The sequence below is a fragment of the Pelodiscus sinensis genome, chromosome 7 (assembly GCF_049634645.1).
Source record: "Pelodiscus sinensis isolate JC-2024 chromosome 7, ASM4963464v1, whole genome shotgun sequence".
NCBI lineage: Eukaryota > Metazoa > Chordata > Testudines > Trionychidae > Pelodiscus > Pelodiscus sinensis.
This window is the reverse complement of record NC_134717.1, coordinates 12,764,517-12,786,314: the sequence shown is the minus strand read 5'-3', so window position 1 is coordinate 12,786,314 and position 21,798 is coordinate 12,764,517. Positions and strand designations below refer to the sequence as shown.

The 21,798-nt window shown below is 46.0% G+C and overlaps 1 protein-coding gene across 3 annotated transcripts in view; it reads left to right on the top strand.

Annotated features, from left to right (window-relative positions):
* MARCO (macrophage receptor with collagenous structure) overlaps positions 1–21,798 on the top strand; it is a 102,110-nt gene that overhangs the window by 13,924 nt on the left and 66,388 nt on the right. The window contains exons 1-2 of one of the 3 annotated variants that reach the window (XM_075933239.1): positions 6,304–6,453; positions 16,927–17,086. The gene's annotated coding sequence lies outside the window, so the exon portion shown is untranslated. Of the gene's footprint in view, positions 1–6,303; positions 6,454–16,926; positions 17,087–21,798 lie in introns of those variants that run through there. The other 2 variants (XM_075933238.1, XM_075933235.1) reach the window with 2 other exon arrangements.

The window sequence follows — 21,798 nt, the reverse complement described above, 5'->3', positions numbered from 1 at the left end:
CTTTGCTTCATTAAGTTGATCCCTATGTGCCCCTCATTATGCCCTTTGAACAGTGTCAGATTGCCTAATCTTCATTTACATTTTTAAATATGGTTTCCATTTCCTTCCAGCCTTCTGTGTGTGTCTGCCACACGGTGCTTCGGGGAGTGCAAAAGAAGAAAAGGCATTGGAAAGATGTGAGGCTAATGTTTGCAATAGCTGGTTTCTTCATCTCAGCCATGTAGGGACCCCCCCCCCCCCCATTAAAATAGTGCTGGGGAGATAGCAGGAGTTTCTGCTCCGGGTATGTATGGCAGAAGCGTCTGAGATAAAGCGCGCTAAAGTCAATACGTTTACGGGGGGAGAGGGGATCGAGTCTGTAATAATCGGCGTTCATTGCTTTTGCAATACCTGACACTTTACGCCAGGAATCGAAAATGCCTGAGTCGCTACTCACCCCTCCCCCCAGCCTTCAAATGGGGGCACAGTCCTTTGTGTCAACAGTCTCCTTCCACCTTCAGGGCTGCAGCTCCCAGCACTTTTATTTGCAAGACGTAGAGCAGAGATGTGGTAAACGCCTCTCTTCCTCAGCCGCGCATGATGTCACAGTATATTTGGATACACACAAGTGTGCAAGTAGATCTAGGGATACGCATGGCGTTTACATGGGCTAGTCGAGTGCACACTTATACACCCGTGTTCACAAATACTTGCCCGCACACACACGTGCACTGTTGTAGAAAATCATCCCTAAACAGGTTGCATGTACGCGCCTTGCACACCTAGGCTATGCTCTCCATGACCCAGAGCGAAGCTTTCATTTGCAACAGCCTTTGCAGCGACAGGCGGAGGCCGCACCTGGTCCGCACCGGGAGAGGCACATTGGCACCAGCAGCTCACGCTCATGATATTCTAATAGCTCCAGAGCGTAGCCGAGTTAGTCTGTACAGGATGAACTAAAACACAACAAATGGTCTGGTAGCACTTTATAGACTAACAAAAGATGTAGATGGCATCATGAGCTTTCGTGGGCACAGCCCACTTCTTCAGACGACCGGAGTTTATTGAATATTCTAACAAGCAGGACAGGGGCATTTGTCCTGGAAAGTTGTTGCGCTGGCCAAACCCAGCGACGTCCTTTCGGCTAGTCCTTAAATAGCCCAAAAGTCCGAGAAATCCGATTCTTGCCCAGTGTTCAGGTGCACGCTTTCAAACCCTGAAGGCGCAGGAACTGAAGGGTGGCTCATGCTAATCGAAGTGGTGGGGGTTCTCGGAAAGATTTATTTTGAATGTAACAATAACGTTATTTTAGCGTCCTAAGCAAAATCCCTCTGTCTGGAGACACTGGTGTCAAGTGCTGTGAAGTTCTCCCGTTCCGAATTCCGGTTATCACGAGGGCTAAGAACAGACAAGTTCTCCACTGGGGACTACGTCAAGGATCAACCGAGGAACGTGTGTTGTTGTTTGTTTGTGTGTTTGTTTTCCCTTGGAAAAGAGAGGAGGGCCTGTTGCCAAGCACACTCCATTGGCACTGCTTATTTAATTTGAAATTTGTACGTGTTATTACAAACCGATGGATCTCATTTCGCCGCGTTCCAATTTCAATCCTTTCAATGGAGTCAGCTAAATCAATGGGATTTTTGTCTGAGCGAGGAGAACAGAACCAGGAAACGTAGGCGGCTGTTGTGTGTGTTTATATATAAACAGATGCAGATTGTATTTTTAAAAAGCCACACTCCAGATACTGTATCTCACCTCATACACCAAGAGGCTATTGCACATTTAGTAACGAAGTTTAAAATGGGGAAAATATTAGCGTGTGTGTGTTGAAAGGTTATCCTTTGTGATTACTTCCTTCTTCGTTCTGCAGTTCAATTGGCCTGTTTAATACAATCATACACACTTTTTTGTTTTATTTGTTTGAAAAACAAAACCTTAAAGTAAGGTAAAACAATATTTATAAATACTGGAGAGTGAAATTTCACCAACGTTCCTTTACCGCTAATACATTTCTTTGTATAAATTGTATATAAATATATATAAATTGTTATTGCTCTGAACTTTGTACATTAATTAGACGTGTTGTGAGTATTAGGTGCTCTCCTATCTCGCTGTATGTCAGATCCATTAAGATCACAAAGTATTGTGCACGTGTGAAAAGAGCAGCAAGAGAAAATAATAAGCTTCCCGATTGTGTGTTAGTGACAAAGAAAGGAGCAAACAAACACAAAAGAAGAAGCAAAAAGAAGTCTATTGCTTGGACAAATTATGCAATTTTACTGCTGCCCAGTGGCAGTAACTGGAATTGGGTCATTTTAGGGACAACGTCAGCGAAATTCCAGTCACGTCCACTTTTGATATAAGGATGGTGTCCTCTTTAAAAATTGTTATGCAAAAGAGTCTAGTACGTGATCTTCCAGCGATAAAAGCAGCAAGCCAAATATTAGAGCACACGTCAATAATGTATGAACAGATTAAGAAACCTATCTCCCATGCAATTACTTCCATTGAAAATCGCTCTCTCCCAAAACTTCTAAAATAAAAAAGTAAATTAAGCAAAACGAAAGTGTTGAGTTTGAGCTTTCTCTTTGCTCTTTCAGTGGAAGGGGTTGTTCCAACCAGGGAGCAAGACGAAAGGGCTGTTTAATATATATACGTGTGCATTGCTGGACTAAATAGACATTGCAGGCAAATTCCTGTCTGATTGTATTTATTTGTCTTTAAATCTTGAGCAAATTACATTTCCGGATCCGTACATTCTCATAAAAAGTAATAGGAAAAAATGTGCAGTGGAAGGTGGGAGCAGGCGTCACGCGGCAGCTGTTTTTAGTGGGGTGGGGAGTGATTTATGTGCGGCTCGTTTGGGAACTCCGCCCGATCGGCACTTTTACAAACTCTCTTTGTTGGTAAACATTGCAGTCACGTCTGGCCTCGGCGTTCTGTGCCCAGCCCCGCGCGCGGAGAGGGTCGCACAATGGAAGAGTCAGTAACCTCTGTCGAGCTCTTGCTCCGGAGCCGAGTCCGAGTTCGCAGGGGGAAAGCGCCACCTGTTGGCGGTCCGGAGAGACGCGCGATCTGCATTGTGCTCGCTTTAATCTCTGGGATTGGAGGAGGCGCAGAAGTGCATCAATACGATCTCTTCAGAATTTTTTTGGGGGGGGTTGAGAGAGAGAGAGACAGAGAGAGATGTTTTGACACACGGGGATTGTGTGCGTGTCTGTATAGCAGAGAACAGCCTTATAACTGCTCAATACTCCCATGCCGTCATGGTATTAGATCACTCCCACAATAGACTCCCCTAATCCGAGTCTGGTGACAGTGCACCAAATAATTCTCCTCTTCTGGGGAAAAGCTCCTCAGGACACAAACAGTGAATCAGATGTTGGGTTAGTGATGCAGCCTTTTGGTCCTTGGCCACTGGTACTCTAACAACTCTTCTGTGACCCTATATCGCTGTTAGAAGCAGGTCACACTGCGGAATTTACCCGGACTTGAGGACTGTTTACTAGGAACACTGTGAGGATCAGACAATCTGGATCCCATGTTTGTGTAGCAGGACAGTGTGTCATTAGAACTGCATGAGTACAGCCCTCAGGATGGAATTCGTTATGTAATGAATAATGATCAATCAACCCTATATGTCCCTTCCCATATCGATCCTCGAGTAGCCCACAGTCCTAATGAAGGAAGGCAGGCAGGATCCAAAACATAGAACCCGGTGGTACAGAGAACGGGTTTTACGATTAAGGGCTGGGACTGATAATATGCCCAGTTCGGTGGGAAATGCAGTCCGGATCTGGCGAGAATCCTTTTCTTCTGTCAATTCTGTCAATGAACCAGTCAATGCGATCAATTGTAAAGCGAGCCCTGGTTGCTAGAGGCACATCAAAAAGAGAGTAAGGATGGATACCCCAAGAACAAATACCAAGCCAAGTTCGAGGAGGATTTGTCCATGGCCAGGTAACCAATGGCAGTTCAAATTGACGAATTAAATTAATTCACAATGAAAACAATGATCATAGTTGTAAAACAAATACCAGCAGGGAGGCAGCGCGCGCTACTGTAGGTCGTCAGAGTGCTAGCGAATTCTTCACTGGAGCGTCTTATAAACAAGGTGGAGAAGACATTTAAAAATCAAAGGGCATGAGAGAGAGAAAGAGAGAGAGAGAGATCGTTATGGGGGAGCAGACTAGATTCTAAGGGAATGATCGACAGATTACTTAACGATTTGATCTCACTTTATTCAGGGGCGGATTTAATGTAGATTATTAAAGAGTGAATTAAATGGCACAAGAATAAAAAGGGACCGAGGGGAAAGGGGGCGTATCAAGGGACTGTATGCAGAAAATGTTTAAGAAACAAAAGATCAGGAATATAGATCCAAACCCGTAGCGTCCTGATGCAGAAATCAAATCCATCTACCTACTGACATGGTGACAGATGGCCCTCATCTCTCCCCAAAAGAGCCCAAAAGAGAGGACAGGAAGGCAGTCTTTCAAAGTGTAAGGGGGAAAGGAGGAGAAAGTCAAAGCAGTTAATCGGTTACTTCTTACTTTTCCCTCCCTCTCCCACACTCCGATCCTCAGCGCCCCAACACAGGAAGAGGAACTCCGCAAAGCGCATTGTCCCATGAACCATTTCGTATAGCAGATCTGGGATTTAGTTGAAACAATTAGGACACCCCCGTCTGAAAAACCGGCTAAGTCCTTTGGGCACACCAAACCAACTTACTATCTGCAATGCTTCATTGAATGGGTTTATTTTGGAACTTTGACAGAATAATTAGGATTTTGTTGGGGTCTGAATTTTTGAAATCAGGGTGTCTTACTCCCTGCCCAAGTTATGTATTGAACTAATTTCGGAACCGAGTTCATTAGGACCCCCTTTTACTAGCTAACATCTCCCCAGCTATTTTCCTCGGGGAAGCTAGCCTGGGGGTCGTTGTTCCACTGGCAAGCGGGAGTTGATAAGTTACACCATCTGTACTCCAGAAACCGGCACACCTGCCAGGAACGTCTTGGGATTCCGTAGCCAGACACCAGTTCCAATATTCCTCGTTCCCGATACCTTCAGTAGAAACTGGTTACAAGTACGGGGCTTGTGTGTGATCTACGTGGCGATTGAAAATCTAGAGGAGTCGGTATTAAACAATATGGCTTGGAATCCAGTTTGTTTGGCTAGAGACCAAGTTTGGTTTATTGCTCACAAGCTGGTCTCGGACTGGATGCTGGTTTAAACAGTTTGGTTCTACTTCTCTCTAAACCACAGCCACTTAAACCGCATCTTCCTCTTTTCTGGGACTCGAGATCGATTCGTTTTCTTCTCCATAGCTACCAGTAGGCAGCTTTCTTAGCCAGCCAGGGCAGGCAGGTTCAGTCTCAGCCTGGTCGGAGCCTTGGATGCATATTGCTTAGCGCTTATTTATTTTGTAGTGGGAAATACTGGCGCTGGAAAGGCGACCTTTACTGGCCAGTGCTACTGTCAGCCATGGCTTTGGGCTTAATAGCCACTTGAACACTGTAGGCAGAGGTCTAGGGGTCGGACAGATAAATCTATCTATTTAAAGAGCTAGATCCTTCAGTGTTTACAAAGTTCCCTTTAGAATACTGACAAGCAAAATATACTTGCTTATCCCTTCGGTTTGGGAATCTTCATATTCACTGATCAGATAAAACGAGATAAGCAAATATGAAAATGTAATAACGAAGTAATTTCAAACACCCAGATACAAGTAGATATATGTGAATAGGGTAGATAAATTATAGACGAGATGAGATAAGGACAGTAAATTAATTGAGATATAAGGATGATAGATAGATAGATAGATAGATAGATAGATAGATAGATAGATAGATAGATAGATAGATAGATAGATAGATAGATCACACAATTCGTGCTACTTCTAAGGACAAAGAAGCAGGACAAAATACCGATGCGGGGGGAAAACCCTCTGGGAAATATACTTTTGGGGAATTCATCAACTTCCTATTACCAGAGAAAAAGAGTAACTGTAAAAGACAGTTTTATGCATGCAACTGTTGAAATCGCATGTCTCCTTGAATGTTGAAAGCAATCAATTATTACGCTTGTGGAACTGTAATAAGACAAGAAAATAATTTCTGCCACTATCCCCCGATGTTTCTTTTTAATTAGTTGAAAAGTTTGTTTGCTCCGTAAAATACCCACTTTAAGCTAGTGTCCTCTTAAGTGCAGAGTATTTTCGTCTTCAGTTCTGCGGGAGAAAGGGGAGGGGGAAGTGCTGGAGCCTGAATTTAAAGATACTTTGGGTTCCTGTCAGTTCAGCATGTGTGGGGGGTCACGAGAAAAGGAGACAAAGAGGAAAAGGGAAAGATGGAGCCTGATTTTGAAACTGCGCAGTCACGCTGAGGAAGACCCTACCGCATCAATAACTCTTGTTTCTGGGCTGGTGCCCGATGCTAAAGCAAATCCGTTTCTCCGAGTGAACAGCCGAAAGTGAGTAACACTTGGCGGGTTTGTCTCTTTTGAATCTTGTTCCCGGTCCAGTTATTCAGGAAGAACGCGGGGCGTTCATTTCACGCGCAAGAGCAAAATAAAGTAGCCTCGAAGCGTTCCAAGGAGAATGTTTCCCACATTTGTAGCCCATATTAAAAGTAATGGGATCTCGTGTGTGTGGTGGGGGGAGGGGGTAATGTCCCTGCAGGGCTCCTTTCCGGAGCCTAAGCTTCCTTCGGCGTGTTGGTTACTCAGTGATTTAAAGGTGCACATGGCTCTGCTCTCTGCTGGGTGCTGGAGCGCATAGATTGTCTCTGGACACATCTGTGGAGCGGTACCCAAGTGTCAAGAGAAAGATTAAATCGATGTTCCGAGAAGCTGTCTAATGCTGCAGGGTTTGTCCGCACCTCGGCTCAGGGCACGTGGGAAGGACTTCCCTCCCTCCTGTCTAAAGTTTCTGAAAACAGGAAAGGAGCCAACGTTTTCCGGAAACCTATGCAGGAATCCCTCTCCAGCCGAGCGAAGATAGTGGGGGACTAGTAGGGGTGGTTCGAGGGGAGTGGAGGGGAGGTGGTCGGAGGGGTGGGGGGAGATTGCAGTGGTGTTTGCCACGGCAACTGGAAAAGTTTCTATGCAGTCCCTGGCTCGTTTGCCTCTGCCAAGCTTTGCAGATCGGAGCTTTGATCGATTCTGTAGCCACAGAGAGCACGGTCCTGTTGCCAAGCACATGCTCCGTTGGCATCCGGCAATCGGGATCCAAGCAGTGGGCCGAGATGGGGGGAGCCCCATGACCCCCAGGGTTCCCTTACCCATCCTGCCGCGGGGGTAAATTCTGCCTCCGATCCTTCCAGTTCTAAGACCCCAAAATCGTGGCCAGAGGGAGCAAGCCCGCAGCGCACAGGCCCCCCGTCGTGGCAGTCCCCAGCTCTGCCCCTCAGCCTGCTCCTGGTGCCCATGGCAGACAGGGGGAGCGTGTCGGTTTGGCCGGGCTCCGGGGATCGACGATCCCCTCAAGCAGGGGGAAATGGTCCCAGGGACCCGTGCGGAGCGCGGCGCGCTGTTCAGCTGGGCCAGGCTGGGGCGCTCCGAGCCTCCCCGGCTTTGCACAGACTTTGCTGTAAGCGAGGCAACTGGTCAGGTGAGCCCGGGGCCTCCACCTCGCCTCCCCAGCGGGCCAAAATTACCCCTCCTCTGCAGGGCCCGGCTGGCATCTAAGCCCCGATCCTTCCAGGTCAGCTGCCAGCGGGCCCCATCCTGCTCCCAGCCACTGGCAGGTGGTCAGGAGGGGCTGGATGCTGGAAGGGGAGATGTTTCCATCTACACGCGGTTCACGATTCGGTTCCAGGCTCTCAGCACCCCCACTCTACACACTGCTCCGGCGGGGCGGGGCTTCTAGACACCTGGCTAGAAGGCGGGGATCGGGGCCGCTAACAAACACCTGCCTGGTCTCTCAGGCTTTTGAAGGCCTTTCGTTGCTGAGCAAGTCTGCGGCAGGGGAGCCGTTCGGGGCGCTGTGCGGGGAGGGGGGAGGAGAGGGAAGGGTTTAGTACAAAGGGGGGAGACACGCGATGGGAGGGGGGAAGGGAAGAGGTTAGCACAAACAAGCCGCTTGTCTCGGGGGCGGGGGGGGGGGGCGCATTTAAAAATGTATCAGGACTATTTAAAACCACCCCCCCTGTAAACATAAATAGCAAACAACCCGACGGCAGAAAGCTCTTTGCAGGGTCTGCAGCCCAGGCCCCAAAGAGAAGGGGACCGAACCGGGATTTATTAGTTGGGGAGGAGGGATGCCAGCTGGAATATCTGCTGGCCGGGAGAAAGACGCGAGCACACTGTTGGCCGTGCCATGCCTTGCACAGACACGAAGGGAGGGAAGCGGGCTGTCCCGCACCGGTAAGACACACGCTACCGCTGGGGGCTATTTCCTGGCATGCCACAGAAGAATGGAGCTATCCCCTTACATGGCGCATTAGCCCCGCAGCCACATGAAGAGTCCCTCGCAGGCTCCGAACATCACATTCCTGAGCCAGACAAAAGATGAAAAAGTTCCACTTACTGTCTAATGAAAGGCCTCCCTCCCCCTTCCCCAGAGGTTTCCGATGCACATATAATTAGCTCTCAATATTTCATGAATATGGGGTTGACTAATTCCTTTTCACATTCCCGGATTTACCATCGCTGGCACTTTGCATGAAGCCCTGAGCCTGGGAGGAATCGTTGTAGTTTGGAATTGTGTCCTCTGCTTGCTTGTCAGGTCTCCTTCCAGATCACCTCTCAGCCCTGCCAGGCGCAAGTGTAAGATAGGAGGTGTGGCAAGGACCCAAACCGAAGGGCACAAAAATAACTCATGCAGGAAACTGCTAGTGCTGTGAGATTCATTCCTGTAGTGCAAATAATTCTTCCATATTTGGTGTCCCTACCATATGTTTGCCAGGGCTGGGAATGGACCACAGAGGATGGATCATTTGAGGATGACCTGTTCTGTTCATTCCCTGTGGGGCCTCTGGCCTTGGCCACTGTCAGAAGCCAGGCTACTGGGCTAGCTGGACCTTTGGTCTGACCCAATATGGCGCTTCTTATGTTTTTATGGTCTCTGGTCTCTGATTCAAGCCCTTTGTTTCTAGGACATTTGGGAGGAAGGGAGCTAACTTTGAACACAGGAGAGAGATGCTACAGAGCCTCTCCCCAACAAGAAATTATGAAATAAACTTCCATGTTCTCTGACAGTTTCTCATAGTATTGTTTTTAAGATCTTCTGATTGCAAGTAAATGAAATAATGTAAGACAGAGCAGGTGATGCATCTCTTAAATGGAACAGCACACACCCATCGATATTCTTCATTTTTACTTGGTCCAACAACCCTAATATATCAGCCCTTCAAATCTGTTTCAATTTTCACTGCCTCACAGGCACTGACTCTGGAATGACTCTATGACTGAAACCAGTCCCAGAGAGGGCTTAAGAGCAGGAGCAGCAGCACATTCTGTGGCCACATGCAGAGGTGCAGTTGCATGCCCCCTTAGGAACAGCCTGCAGCAGACACAGAAGGGACAGAACCTGCCCCTGATCCCTGTGAGTTTCTGGCTCCATGCTAATGTTCAGTAATAGAGTAATGGCAGAGATTTCCAGTCTGTGAGCCCATACAAAAGTCCCACTCCCCATGTGTAGCCACTAATGGTGGATTGCATGCCACCAGGGGCCTGCCTCCTTGACCTTGTCACCCTCCTCCATGTGCAGTTCATAATGACAGTCGGGGAATGCAACTAGTAAAAACTCCTTGAAAGTAAATTTTGACTTGAGCAGGCACAGATTTTTGCTTGCTATAATTCGTAAAATTAATAACCTTACCTTGCCATGCCTGTAAGTAGCCACTGTCTAACCACTCTCAGTGGTGTAACAAGCTAGCTGGAAACAGTGATGGCATGGGAATGGGGCGGGGTGGAGGTGGAGATTGGGGGAGAAAATGCCTTGCCTTTACAAATCTAGCTCTCTTCAGTTAAAGGTAAGCCTTGCAGTCCATAGGTGATAAATTATTGGTGCCAAATTCACGTGATTTTTCTGCCCCAGAAATATGATGGAGGAGGCAGAGGAAGGAGGTTGGCTGTGGAGTTCTGTGTGTTTGAATGAAGGTATAACAGACTAAGCCATGTGTAAAGTAATGCATCATCCTGTTGGTTCCCAGCTGAATTCTGACCCAATACCATGTGCCTATAGGTGCAAACTTCTCCTGAAGCAGGAACTCCACTTTGGTTGTCACATTTCAGGGATGTTGGTAGCTGACCAGCCCACACAATTCATTGATGTGCTGTTCTGTCACTATGCATTTCAATGCTTCAGTTGAATACACTGCCGTTTTCCCACCAGCAGCTCGGCATAACATGTCAACTTGGTCCTCCAACACGTGGAAGACCTGAAATGACAGAAAAAGCTTTTGTAACACAGTCATTAAAGACACTGCACTTATCCCCAATCAAAGAGTTCTGCAGTTTTTAGAAAAAAAAACAGCTTTGAATTTTTAATTTTCCATCATGTCTGCACTTCTTTTTCTGTAATGAACCCGGCTCTGTCTCGGAAGCTTCAGAAGTTCAATGTGGAAAAGTAACGTTATCTGAAATCCCACAAGGATTTTTTCTGGGCTCCTGCACTGAGCTATTTGAGATTCTTTGTGTCTCATCCTATGTTAAACCCCTTGACCTTTACTGTAACACACAGTATCTCCACAGCTTATCCACACTGCAGCAGAAGCTTGGGCTAACACAACCCACAGATCATTCCAAGAGGAAGTATTTCTGTGATGACCTGATGGTTGAAGTTTTGGAGAAGGCCAGCAAAAAGGCTCAGTATCAGAAACAGAGGGGCTTATGGCTGGAGGAAAGGCATGATACCAGGAAAGCTCAGGCTAGCTGTAGTTTCAAGGACTGTGTTTCAGTGCAGGAACAGCTCTTGCTTCACAGTTCCTAGAACAGGAATGGGAGCCAAGGGAGGTGGACAGAGCTCAGCAGAAAAAAACTGAGAAGTGGTCATGTCATTCATAAGCACATTTCATAGCAAGCAACCTCCCACCAATTCCCAAGCACGGATATACCCCTCACCACAAGCAATGGGCCCCATCCCTCCACAAGCACATCCCTAAAGCACTATTCTCTTCTTCCCCTGAGCCATGCAAGCCCATAATGTGGTAGCACAATGCTGATTCAGCAGTTCCTTGCTGGCATAGCTCCAAACAGAGGAAAGGGTTTTCCTCTGGTTTCACAGAGATTGTGAGGAGCCCAACAAGCCGGAGTAATATGCCCAGTGCTGAACTCACACGGGCTTGTAAACATCTCCAGTGGGATTTCCATCTGCCAAAACGTAGTCAGCAGCCATTCGATACCCGCAAAGGGTGTGTGTGACAGGGCGGTTGCCCTGCACTGGCCGTTTAAGGGCAAAACCCCAGCCCAGAGTAAGGGCTGAGAGTGAAGTCCCAGCTGAGGCAGCTCTGCTAATGAGGGCCCAGCTGGGGACTATATAAAGAGGAACTGACTGATGCTCAGGGGGTAGGGTGGTAGGGACTTGACTACCAGGCCCAGAGGCTGTTAGGGCTGTAGAGAGGTGGCTCTGGTAAGGCAGGGACAGCAGGTCCACACCACTTTGCTGGTGATGAGTGGCCATTACAGACTGCAGTTTGCCCTGAAGCAGGGCCTAGATGAATACTGGCAGTAGGTTGCTGAGACAAAGTGGGTACAGGGGCACTGGGTGTTCCCTGGGGGACCTGGTGGGTCTCTGGGGAGAGGAGGACCCTGGAGGGCAGTGCCTAGAAGAGGATGTTGTGGCCAAAAAGTAGATGGAGAGACACCTGCTCAAGGGAGGTATTCAGCAAAACTAGTGAGTTTCCAAAGCAACCAGTGGGAAGTGTCTTACTGGTGAGTCGGCCCTGTGACAGTGTGTTTAAGCTGTCTTTTGCCAGGGCCTCTGAAATCAGGATACAGATCTTACATCAAGGAAAAGTGGGGGCTTGTGAGGGTCCCCAGGGCAACAGAAGGGAGATAAATGGAGTTAATGACAATGGCTTTTAGTGGGAATTGTCTCAGCTTGTCTGAGTGTAGGCACTTGAACAACAAAAAACCCTGGTATTAGGAACTTCTCCCACTAGGTCCATGAAAGCTTGTATAAGAATGGAGCAGTACCCTTTTCAATTTGTGTGCTCTTTGAGGAGGGCAAATGAGTCACATCCATGGCTCCAGTGCGGTTTGGAAACCTCATTCTCTCAATGCCATTAATTACTTCAGGAATCTATGGTGCCTGTCACATCGGGTAAACCACATGCCTGACGGCCTTGGAAACTGCCACCACTGCTTTATCCATAGTTGACTTTCTAACACCATAGTCCTGTTTGAGAGCCCTCCCCCCAACACACATTTAACATCCATATAGTCTACGCTGCAGCACAGTGCAGACAAGCCTTTCCAAGGCCAGGTTCATTTTGGGGTTCTGGCAAGCCTTTCCTCTTTCCCACTGGCACTGAGAGAATTCCACAGTGCAGAAAATCCATGTATGGGTCTCACATTTTGTCATCCAGAGAGAGAGCGAGTGCACAGAAAGCCATGTGACCATTTTGGTTACTTATTGATCTAGTGCCTGGCTTATTGCCTTCATTGTCCCAGAAGTTCTTACATTGTCCCTTTGTTGACCACATTTAAGGGGGGGAAGGGCTTAGTTTGTACTGTCTCAATAGATCACTTTCTCCTATTTTCCCCAGCAGGACTTTCTTTCCCCGAAGGAAAACATGTCACCAATGTGATAGTGTGGGATAAGGAACAATTAATTTGACCATTAGCTGATGGTTTTTTATTGATGTAAATTGGTGTGTCTGCATTGATTTCATTATGATGCTTTACACCAGCTGATGTTTTGGCCCAGTTAATACACACACTTCCCCAGAATCTGCCTTTTGAATAAAAGTAGCCCTATTGTTTAATATTTTTATTAGACTAATGTAGCAAGCTTCCTTCCACTGTCCTTGCTATTAGATTAGACCTGCGCCTGAGCAGGGTCCTATGATGGAGACACCACAAGGTCCTCTCCAATTACAGTTCCACTGATGAAGGGGGCTGGTAGTAGCTGGTATGAAGCTGTTGTGTCCTCTTCTAGCCCAGCTGTCAGAGAGAAATGTGAGTTGTTGTGGAACTGGACCGGCAGAAGGTTCTAAGGAAGAAAGATCAGCTGTAGCAACATGAGTACCACCAGTCAGGCAGACTTTTAGAGCCGGGCAAAATACTGAAAGACTGTGGGATTTGTCCTTCTGGGCATAGTCTGAGGGTCTTCATTTAAAATATGTTCTTGGGGATATCTGAGCAATATCTTTAACTACCTGGAGGGATAGGAGAAGTCATGGCTCATATGCTTCCTGTCTGTACCTGAACAATGACCCTTCTCCCCTAACCATTAGTGGTGACCTCCAAAACATTTACACGTCTTACATTTTCATCTTCTGTCCTATGTGACAGGCCCTTGCTGATCTCTGATGGCTAACATTTACCAGTATAAATAGGGGGTGATCTTATTTGTGTTACCCCAGAGGTGTTGCCCTGGGGTGACAGAAAATAATTGACATGTTTGGTCATCTAATTTTGAACATGTTTTATTTAGTAACAATTCATTTTCTTCTAAAGACCACTCCTACTGTGAGTGGTTTAGGTGCCAAGGCTGTTAGACTATTGGGCTGTGTCTAGACTGCATCCCTTTTTCGTAAAAGGGATGCAAACTAGACATATCGCAATTGCAAATGAAGGGGGGATTTAAATCTCCCCCGCTTCATTAACATAAAAATGGCTGCCGCTTTTTTCCGGCTCGGAGCTTTGCCGGAAAAAAGCGCCAGTCTAGACACGGATCTTTCAGAAAATAAAGCCTTTTCCGAAAGATCCCTTATCCCTTATTTTAAGAGGGATAAGGGATCTTTCGGAAAAGGCTTTATTTTCCGAAAGATCTGTGTCTAGACTGGTGCTTTTTACCGGCAAAGCCCCATGCTGATAAAAAGCGGCAGCCATTTTTATGCTAATGAAGCAGGGGAAATTTAAATCCCCGCTTCATTAGCAATTGCAATACGTCTAATTTGCATCCCTTTTACAAAAAAGGGATGCAGTCTAGACGTAGCCTTGGTGTACTGAGTCTAGTTTTTAATTTGCCCATCAAAGGTGCTGGGAGCACATCCACAAAAGGGTGTGAGTGTTGCAATGCTCACCACCACCTCACCTCACTTTTAGGGACTCCCTGGAATCCACACATCTTGGTGCCTAGATTCCCTGCACCTTAGTCTGTTACTCACAAAAGCTAGCATCCCAAGCAGGGCTGGGGTGCCTACGACAGCTCCGGGGAGAAGTTTGTCCTCAGCCTTACTCACCTTCAAGATCTTGGGAGCTAGAGCCAAGAACCTTTTATGAGAGGCCAAGTCTTGAACCTAGGTGGCCCTATGCAGCCACAGCATCCAGAGCTCCACCAGCTGAAACGTGGGGAGCTGCCACCCTCGTAGGACCATATCCTCAGCCAAGGCCCCCTCCGTGGCAATGCAGATTAGAGGATGGCCAAGTGCCACTGATTGATCCAACCAGGCTATTTAAGCCAGAAGGAGGCTCAGGAAGTTTGTCAGAGCAACAGGGTGATTTTCTGTTGTGGCCGCAATGGAGCCTGACTAGGCCTGACTCTGCTTGGCTCCTGCTCCGTGCTTGATCCTTGCCTCTCCTGCACTTCTTGCTCTTACAGCTTACCTCTAGCCACTAGTTACTGGTCTTGGCCTTGGCATTAGCACCTCTGCTCTGATCCTCAGCTTTGATTCCTGCTTCTGTATTTGGCTGGATCTCCAGCTCTGGGAGCTGGCAGTTGACTCCGGTGCTGACCTTTGGCTTTTTGGTCCAAGCTGCATGTCTGCTCTGCCTGCCAGCCCTGTCGCCTGCTCTGACTACTAGGCCTGCATCTGCTCCATAAGAACCGTCTCCTGGAGTCTGCTGGCTTAGGCACCTAAACCATTTCTTGCAAGACTGGCTTAGGTGCCTTCCAAATTTCACACACAACAGCTGTGGCCTCCCGTAAAACCCTTAGGCTAATGGCCAGGGACTTCTCTCAGAACGCTGCAGACCCCCGTTCAGTTCTCCCTCTGCCTGAGGAGATGGGATTTGCAGAGAGGTTCTTTACCTCTCAAGTGAGTGCCCTAGCCACTGAGAGATGGTTTATTTGATGTGAGAATCTTGCCTGTTGAAGAGATTCCATTTTGTGCTAAACAAAAAATAACTAGGCCAGGGATTGTGATATTCATTCTATAAACCAGTCGTTCATGGTCCGCACTGAAAGGCAGGGAACCTCTGTTCAGATCCTCCCCCCTTAGCAGACAGAAGGGGCTGCGTCTAGGCAAGTTTTCCGCAAAAGCAGCTGCTTTTGCCGAAAAACTTGCCAGCTGTCTACACTGTCCGCTTGAATTTCTGCAAGAACACTGACGATCTCATGTAAGGTTGTCAGTGTTCTTGCAGAAATACTATGCTGCTCCCGTTCAGGCAAAAGCCCTCTTGTGCAAATGCTTTTGCGCAAGAGGGCCAGTGTAGACAACGCGGTATTGTTTTGCACAAAAAAGCCCCGATCGTGAAAATGGCGATCGGGCCTTTCTTGCGCAAAACTGCGTCTAGATTGGCACAGACGCTTTTCCGCAAAAAGTGCTTTTGCGGAAAAGCGCCCGTGCCAATCTAGACGCTCTTTTCCGCAAATGCTTTTAACGGAAAAACTTTTCCGTTAAAGGCATTTGCGGAAAATCATGCCAGTCTAGACGTAGCCAAGGAGAAATAAAGTGAGGTCTCCTACATCCTGGGTGAGTACCCTGGGGTAAAGACATGGCACAATTTGCTTGTGGCAGTTTGTTTTGTTTCCGTGTCAACAGATAACAGCAATGTTTAGGTTTTACGCCGTTTTTTATTTTTTATCAATTTAAAGTTTCACAGATGCTGGAAATTATGGGAGCTCCGTCAATAATTAATGACAGCAGCTGTTCATTCAAAACAATGCTCGCAACCATTACAACACAACGTGTTGTCATCACATGACAAAAGGCACCTAGTAAATATCCTCGTAACAAACTCTACTGTAAAGTTCTCCAGCTGAATTTTTTTCACCTATTGATAAACTCTAATTATCAATGAAAATATATTTTCCTCAGTTTGTGTCCAGAGAAATTGACATTTACTGATGTTTATCAGTAAAAATCAAAGTCTCCCAAGCCTAGTTATAAGATGGCCCCCTTCTAGCCACGCCAGGAAGCATACAGACCTCATCAGCCAGGTAAGGAATCTTTTGGACTGAATTCTCAGCAGGCATAAATTGTCATCAGCCTGTTGGTTTCAATGAGGCAGTACTAGTTTACACAAGCAGGGAATTTTGCCCTTTAAAGTTATACATCCATTAATGCACATTTATGACAGGAGCACCCAGAACTCATTACAAACTGAAATGGCCCATATTCCAGTTGCTTTGTTCTTGGGTTAAGAGCTTGCTTTCAAATGCTGGCTTCCAGCGACATCATGTGGTTTCTTTTAGGTGCTGCAAGCAAACTATTACACTCTTTTGTAGGATTCATTCTGCTAGAGAAACTTTATGAAAATCAGTTTGCCTCTTGTTCCTCTCAAGATTCTTTTGCCCTTGTGGCATCATACACAAATGTCTATGGTGATAGGGAAAACCACTGAACAATAATTTAATCAATATTTACAAAGGACCCCTCCCTGTGACAGGTCTTTTCCTAACTGTATCTGTCATCAGCGATGATTTCTTTATCCTAATAATGCAACTGATAAGTAGGTGTAGTATAAACAAATAAGATATTTGATTAAACAAACCCCAGACCCATAGACCCACCCAGCAGTTAACACCCTAATATTGGCATTAAGCCACAACCCCAGAACAAATAAGCAGATACAGAGAAAATCAAATAATCAAGTAAATCGCCATCTCTGCAGAAACGCGTTGGCCAGGCAACACAACAGACCACTAGTGGTGCACAGACGACTACTGGAAAATGACCACACCTAGCATCACTTGAAAGTTCAGAGAGGATCAGGAGGGACACCAGACAGGATCAGGATCAACAGAGGCAGAAATAGGATGCTAACAGGGTAGGTAAGTCAAGTCTTCTCTTCTTTCTTGATGGTACTGCAAGCATAGCTGCCACTATGCCAGACAGCATTTGGTGGTGGGCACACCATGCCTTCATAATCTCTCGTTGCTGGGCAGACTATCCTCACCATTTGACTCTTTCCCCGCTGTTTTCCATCATCTTAGTGCCAACCAGTGAACAAAACAAGGGGCCAAAATGGAGGGCAAACAGCAGCTATGAAAATAAAAATGGAAGACTGGCTCAACATCTAAGAGGGCCACCTTCATCACACTGGGCCCCATAATAGCACTCTTTCATGCTCAGTAGTAGCTTTTTCCATGAGTCAATCTACTGGGACAAGTCATGGAGAGTTTAAGGTTCTACTCCACTTGAATAAGTCTGGGATACTCAGCCGCCCACCCCAATATAATCGTACTCCTTGAGTCACTTCACTGATTTTAGTGGACAAGGGTGCCACTTGCTGTGTAAGGGTGGCAGAATTAGTCCCTTGAGGATTAATTTTGTTCTAGTCTCTTGAGAACATTTAACACCTATCACTATGGTACCCGAGAGGCAGGGCTGTTCACTGTAGCTCAGGAATTCTCAAATTTCATTCCACTGCAATCCTTTTCTGACAACAAAAGTTACTACATCACTCCAGGAGGGAGGACTGAAATCTGAGCCCACTCGAGTCCTACTGCCCAGGGTGGAGGGAGGGGGCAAAGCCAGTTAAGCCCCACCATCCAGGACTGAAGCCTTCAGGCAGTGGGACTTGGACTTTGGCTTAGCCCTGTAGCCCACCACGTCTAAGGCTTGGTGACACCATGAAAAGAAGGCTGTGACCCACTTTGGGGTCCTGACCCACAGTTTGAGAACTGTTGCTACTGTTCATTGTCTAGCATGGGATTGCCTTCCCATTGCATAAAGAATTCTGTTACATGTATTTTGATACCAAGGTTTTTTTATTTATGGGGGGCTTTTTACTGGGTTTCCCATGTACTCACACTAGGGCAGACGGTCTTGCTGATAGCTGGAAGTGAATGTAAGCTACTTTGTCTGTCTTTCCCACTGGCTAATAACTTTCTTGGCACCAGCTTTTCAACAGGTGGGATGAAATGTAAGTAAACCTATAATGTGACTGCTTCATTGCCGACGATGAGGAAAGATTTATGGCAAAAGACATGTTGCGTACAGTTTTATGGATACTTCTTATGTAAAGACATATAATGTGCTATGGCAAGGGTCCCACAAACTCGGAGAGAGGCTCAGCAGAGCCTAACAAATGATTGTCCAACTTGTCATGTATTATATGCTTTAAATCTGGGTATAAAAACAGGATGTAAACTGAGATCACTAACATGGAACTGTAGCCAAATTTTCCATGTCTTTGGACTATAGAATGTGCCATCACTCATCCAGGATTAGATAAGGTATTAAAGATTTTAAAAACATAGTTTCCCAGGTGCACAGAACAATATTTTGCTATTGGATTAGACACTAGCTTGATCCGAGTGTCTTCAATGTAGCTATCAGCTCCTTGTCTCTGATGGAAAAGGCAGAATTTTCCAAAAACATGACTATAGCTTTTTCACATGAATAGGTCAGCAGATGAAGAAATCTGTCTCAGGGCCTTTCTCTGAAGGTGCACTCTCTTCACAGATGGTGTCCAGCCTTTCAAAGCAAAATCTGACCTGCTATATCTGCACTATTGATACCTGATATGCATTTCCGTGAAGTAGCTTGATTTATTGTTATATTTTGGGATCTACAAGCGGATGGTAGAAAATTCACATCTTTACAATACAACATTTATTAGTTTCCATTACAACCACTAAGTATTATAAAGGCTGATACACTGTAAAAAAACAAATGAAATGTATTGTTGTGTTGCCTACCAAACCTATGGAATCAGTGCATCGTTTTGTTTTGTCAGCTGGAATGAACCATCCCATTAACTCAAAGGCTGGCTTTTGATATGTTACTAGATGAATCGCTAATGTTGACTGATGACTGTGTCAGTGATGTATTAAGAATGGAACAACAACATTCCTTGGGGTGGGAGAACAGATGTGTTTCAGCAGAAGTTGAAGATGGTACCTAAAGAATCCATCTGTGAGTAGTTAAGAAGAATATTGATGAATTTTTGTGAGAACAGGAAAGACTGTTGGTCAACTTTAACTGGTACACAAAGGAATTGTAGTTTTGCTAACAAGTGATTGTCACCCGAGAGAAATAATCATCTTGAGCTAGACTACAAGGTGATGTCACCCCAAATGCTAATATAAGCTTTTGATGCATCAAGGCCAAATGAATCTCTGGTGTAACTCCAACACCAAGGATAAATTTGGGCAGGTCTCCCTCTACAGATGTGGGATGTTTGTGGATGCTTTTCCTCTCTAAGGTCATCATGTTGCTCTCTGACACTGATCAGAGAAAAGGACAAGCTGTAGGTTTGGGTGAATATTTCCACATGTTGTGGCTAAGTTGGGGCCAACAGAAAGATGCTGTCTGTATCTCCCTCCTAATTTATTAGTGTGTCTCTATTCACGCAAAATTGGCTGTGAAATATTCATTTCAGAAGTTCCAACTAAAAGGAGTGGCAGTAATTAACTGGTATCAAAGGGTGGAAAACTGAATTTACTATTGGCTATCATGTCTTTTATTGGAATACTCATTCTAGGATTGACCAGAATATCTCATGCCCTTTGCTTTTTAAAACATTCTTTCAGTCAGGGCAGGTGTCTTCCTTTGGGTGTGGAAAGCAAACATTATAGTCTGCTATAATTATCATCAGCCTTACATCATTCAGTATCTGGGTGACGTGTGTTAAAAACATTTCTTCTCTCAGCTGAACCTCAGTCTGAACCTGAAATTCTGCATAGCTCTGAACAGTATAAGGGTTATGCCTCACTACATTAACTTTGTATTTATTAATATATGAAGTTGATATATATTGACTCTCACACTTTCATGGGAGAGTTGATCTGTATATTGGCTGTTTAGGCTAGCTGCTGTGGGTAGTAATTTACCTAGTTTCTAGCCAACGTATTTTTCTTCTTCATATTATGTTTGCAGTATGAGCATCAAGGGGGACATTTAAAAATATTGTTCTATTTCCACAAGGACAGTAAATGCTTCTAACTTGCCAACAGTGCTATGTTGTAACCCTAGATATTGCATGACAGAAGTGCCTTTGTCTGTCTTTTTACAGCCGCACCATTTCTGTGCACTAAATAGCACAAATGGAATAGCAGCACTAACACCAGTTCAGTGGATGTATATGTGATCCCTCACATCTTGCTTGATAAAGGCAAACACAGTTTTACCTCAGCCTTCTAATTACCATCTCTTTACTTGTCTACATCAGTCGAATTTATTTCTAAGATACTGTTACATTATTTACACAAATGTCAGACATTTTGGAGGCTCCCCTGAGTTTGGGGCCCTGGGACAATTGTCCTTGATTTTCCCACCTCTTGTCAGCCCTGGCTATTGATGTGGTATTGCACTCCTTTGAACAAGGCAGCCAAAGGCATGTCTCCTGATTGTTGCGGTGATCGATCCGCTGGCTGTCAATTTATCATGTCTGCTCAGGCACAATAAATCTATCTGAGTGCTCTCCTGTCCATGCTGATACTCTGTCAGGATGAGAAGAGTAGCCAGCGTTGACCAGAGAGCAGCCCCCATGGACCTTACTGCACTCAAGATACAACAGTGAGTATAAACAACAAGCTGCATGCATCTGACAAAGTGGGTCTTTGCCCACGAAAGCTTATGCTCCAATAAATCTGTTAGTGTATAAGGTGCCACAGGACTTCTTGTTGTTCTTGCAGATTCAGACTAACACGGCTACCCCTCTGATACTCGATAACAGTGAGTATGTTGACTTCAGATACGCTATTTGCATAGCTGACGTAGATTGACAACAGGGGTTAGGGAAGACAAGGCCCAGGTCACAATTTGCTACAAACTAATTAGGACTGTGTTTAAATCCTTTGGGGAAAATCCTTTATTTGAGCCAAACTCACCACCTTGTGAGCCACAGTCAACTCGTCCTGTCTCCTTCAATACGTTTTCTGTCTGAGTGCAATGCAAACACCCACCACCCCAGCTCTGTCCTAGAAAGCTCCTTTCTGAGTGGCTTACTAGCCAGTGACAAGGAGGGGTAACATTGAGAAAAGCTTCTTTGGAATGTTGTGCTTCCCCTTCTTGCTCAGCATCAGGCTGCTGGTTAGAACCTGTGCAGACAGGAAGGTCAGGAAGAGGTTCCAAGGGAAGTAGGGTGAGTCTCCTTGCTGGACCTACAGTGCAGACAGAGTTCATTCTACTAGCGCTGTGGTATCTGGAGATGACAGAGAACAATCATTCACATTATTCGCCGCATGGCAGCGGAACAGCCTGCTTACATAGAGCATATCGAAGCATTGCTCAGAATTGCGCCAGTCAACCCATGTCTCCAAATCCATAATGAACAGACAAGGAGGAGTGTGAGACTCAGACCGCATTTACTGAATATCCCCAGCCCTTTAGCCCCATGTCTCAGTGTTTCCTCTGAGCTGTGTGCCCTGCTGCAGCCTCATCACTTTTCATGACACTTCACCTTTATGCCATTTAGGAAGAGGGCCTCGTCAAGAGACACCAGAGCAGAGCACAGGTTTTGTTTAATAATAGAGAGGACACTTTTTAAATGAGGATGCTGGATGGGTTAAATCTACGGATGGAAGAAACTTATGGA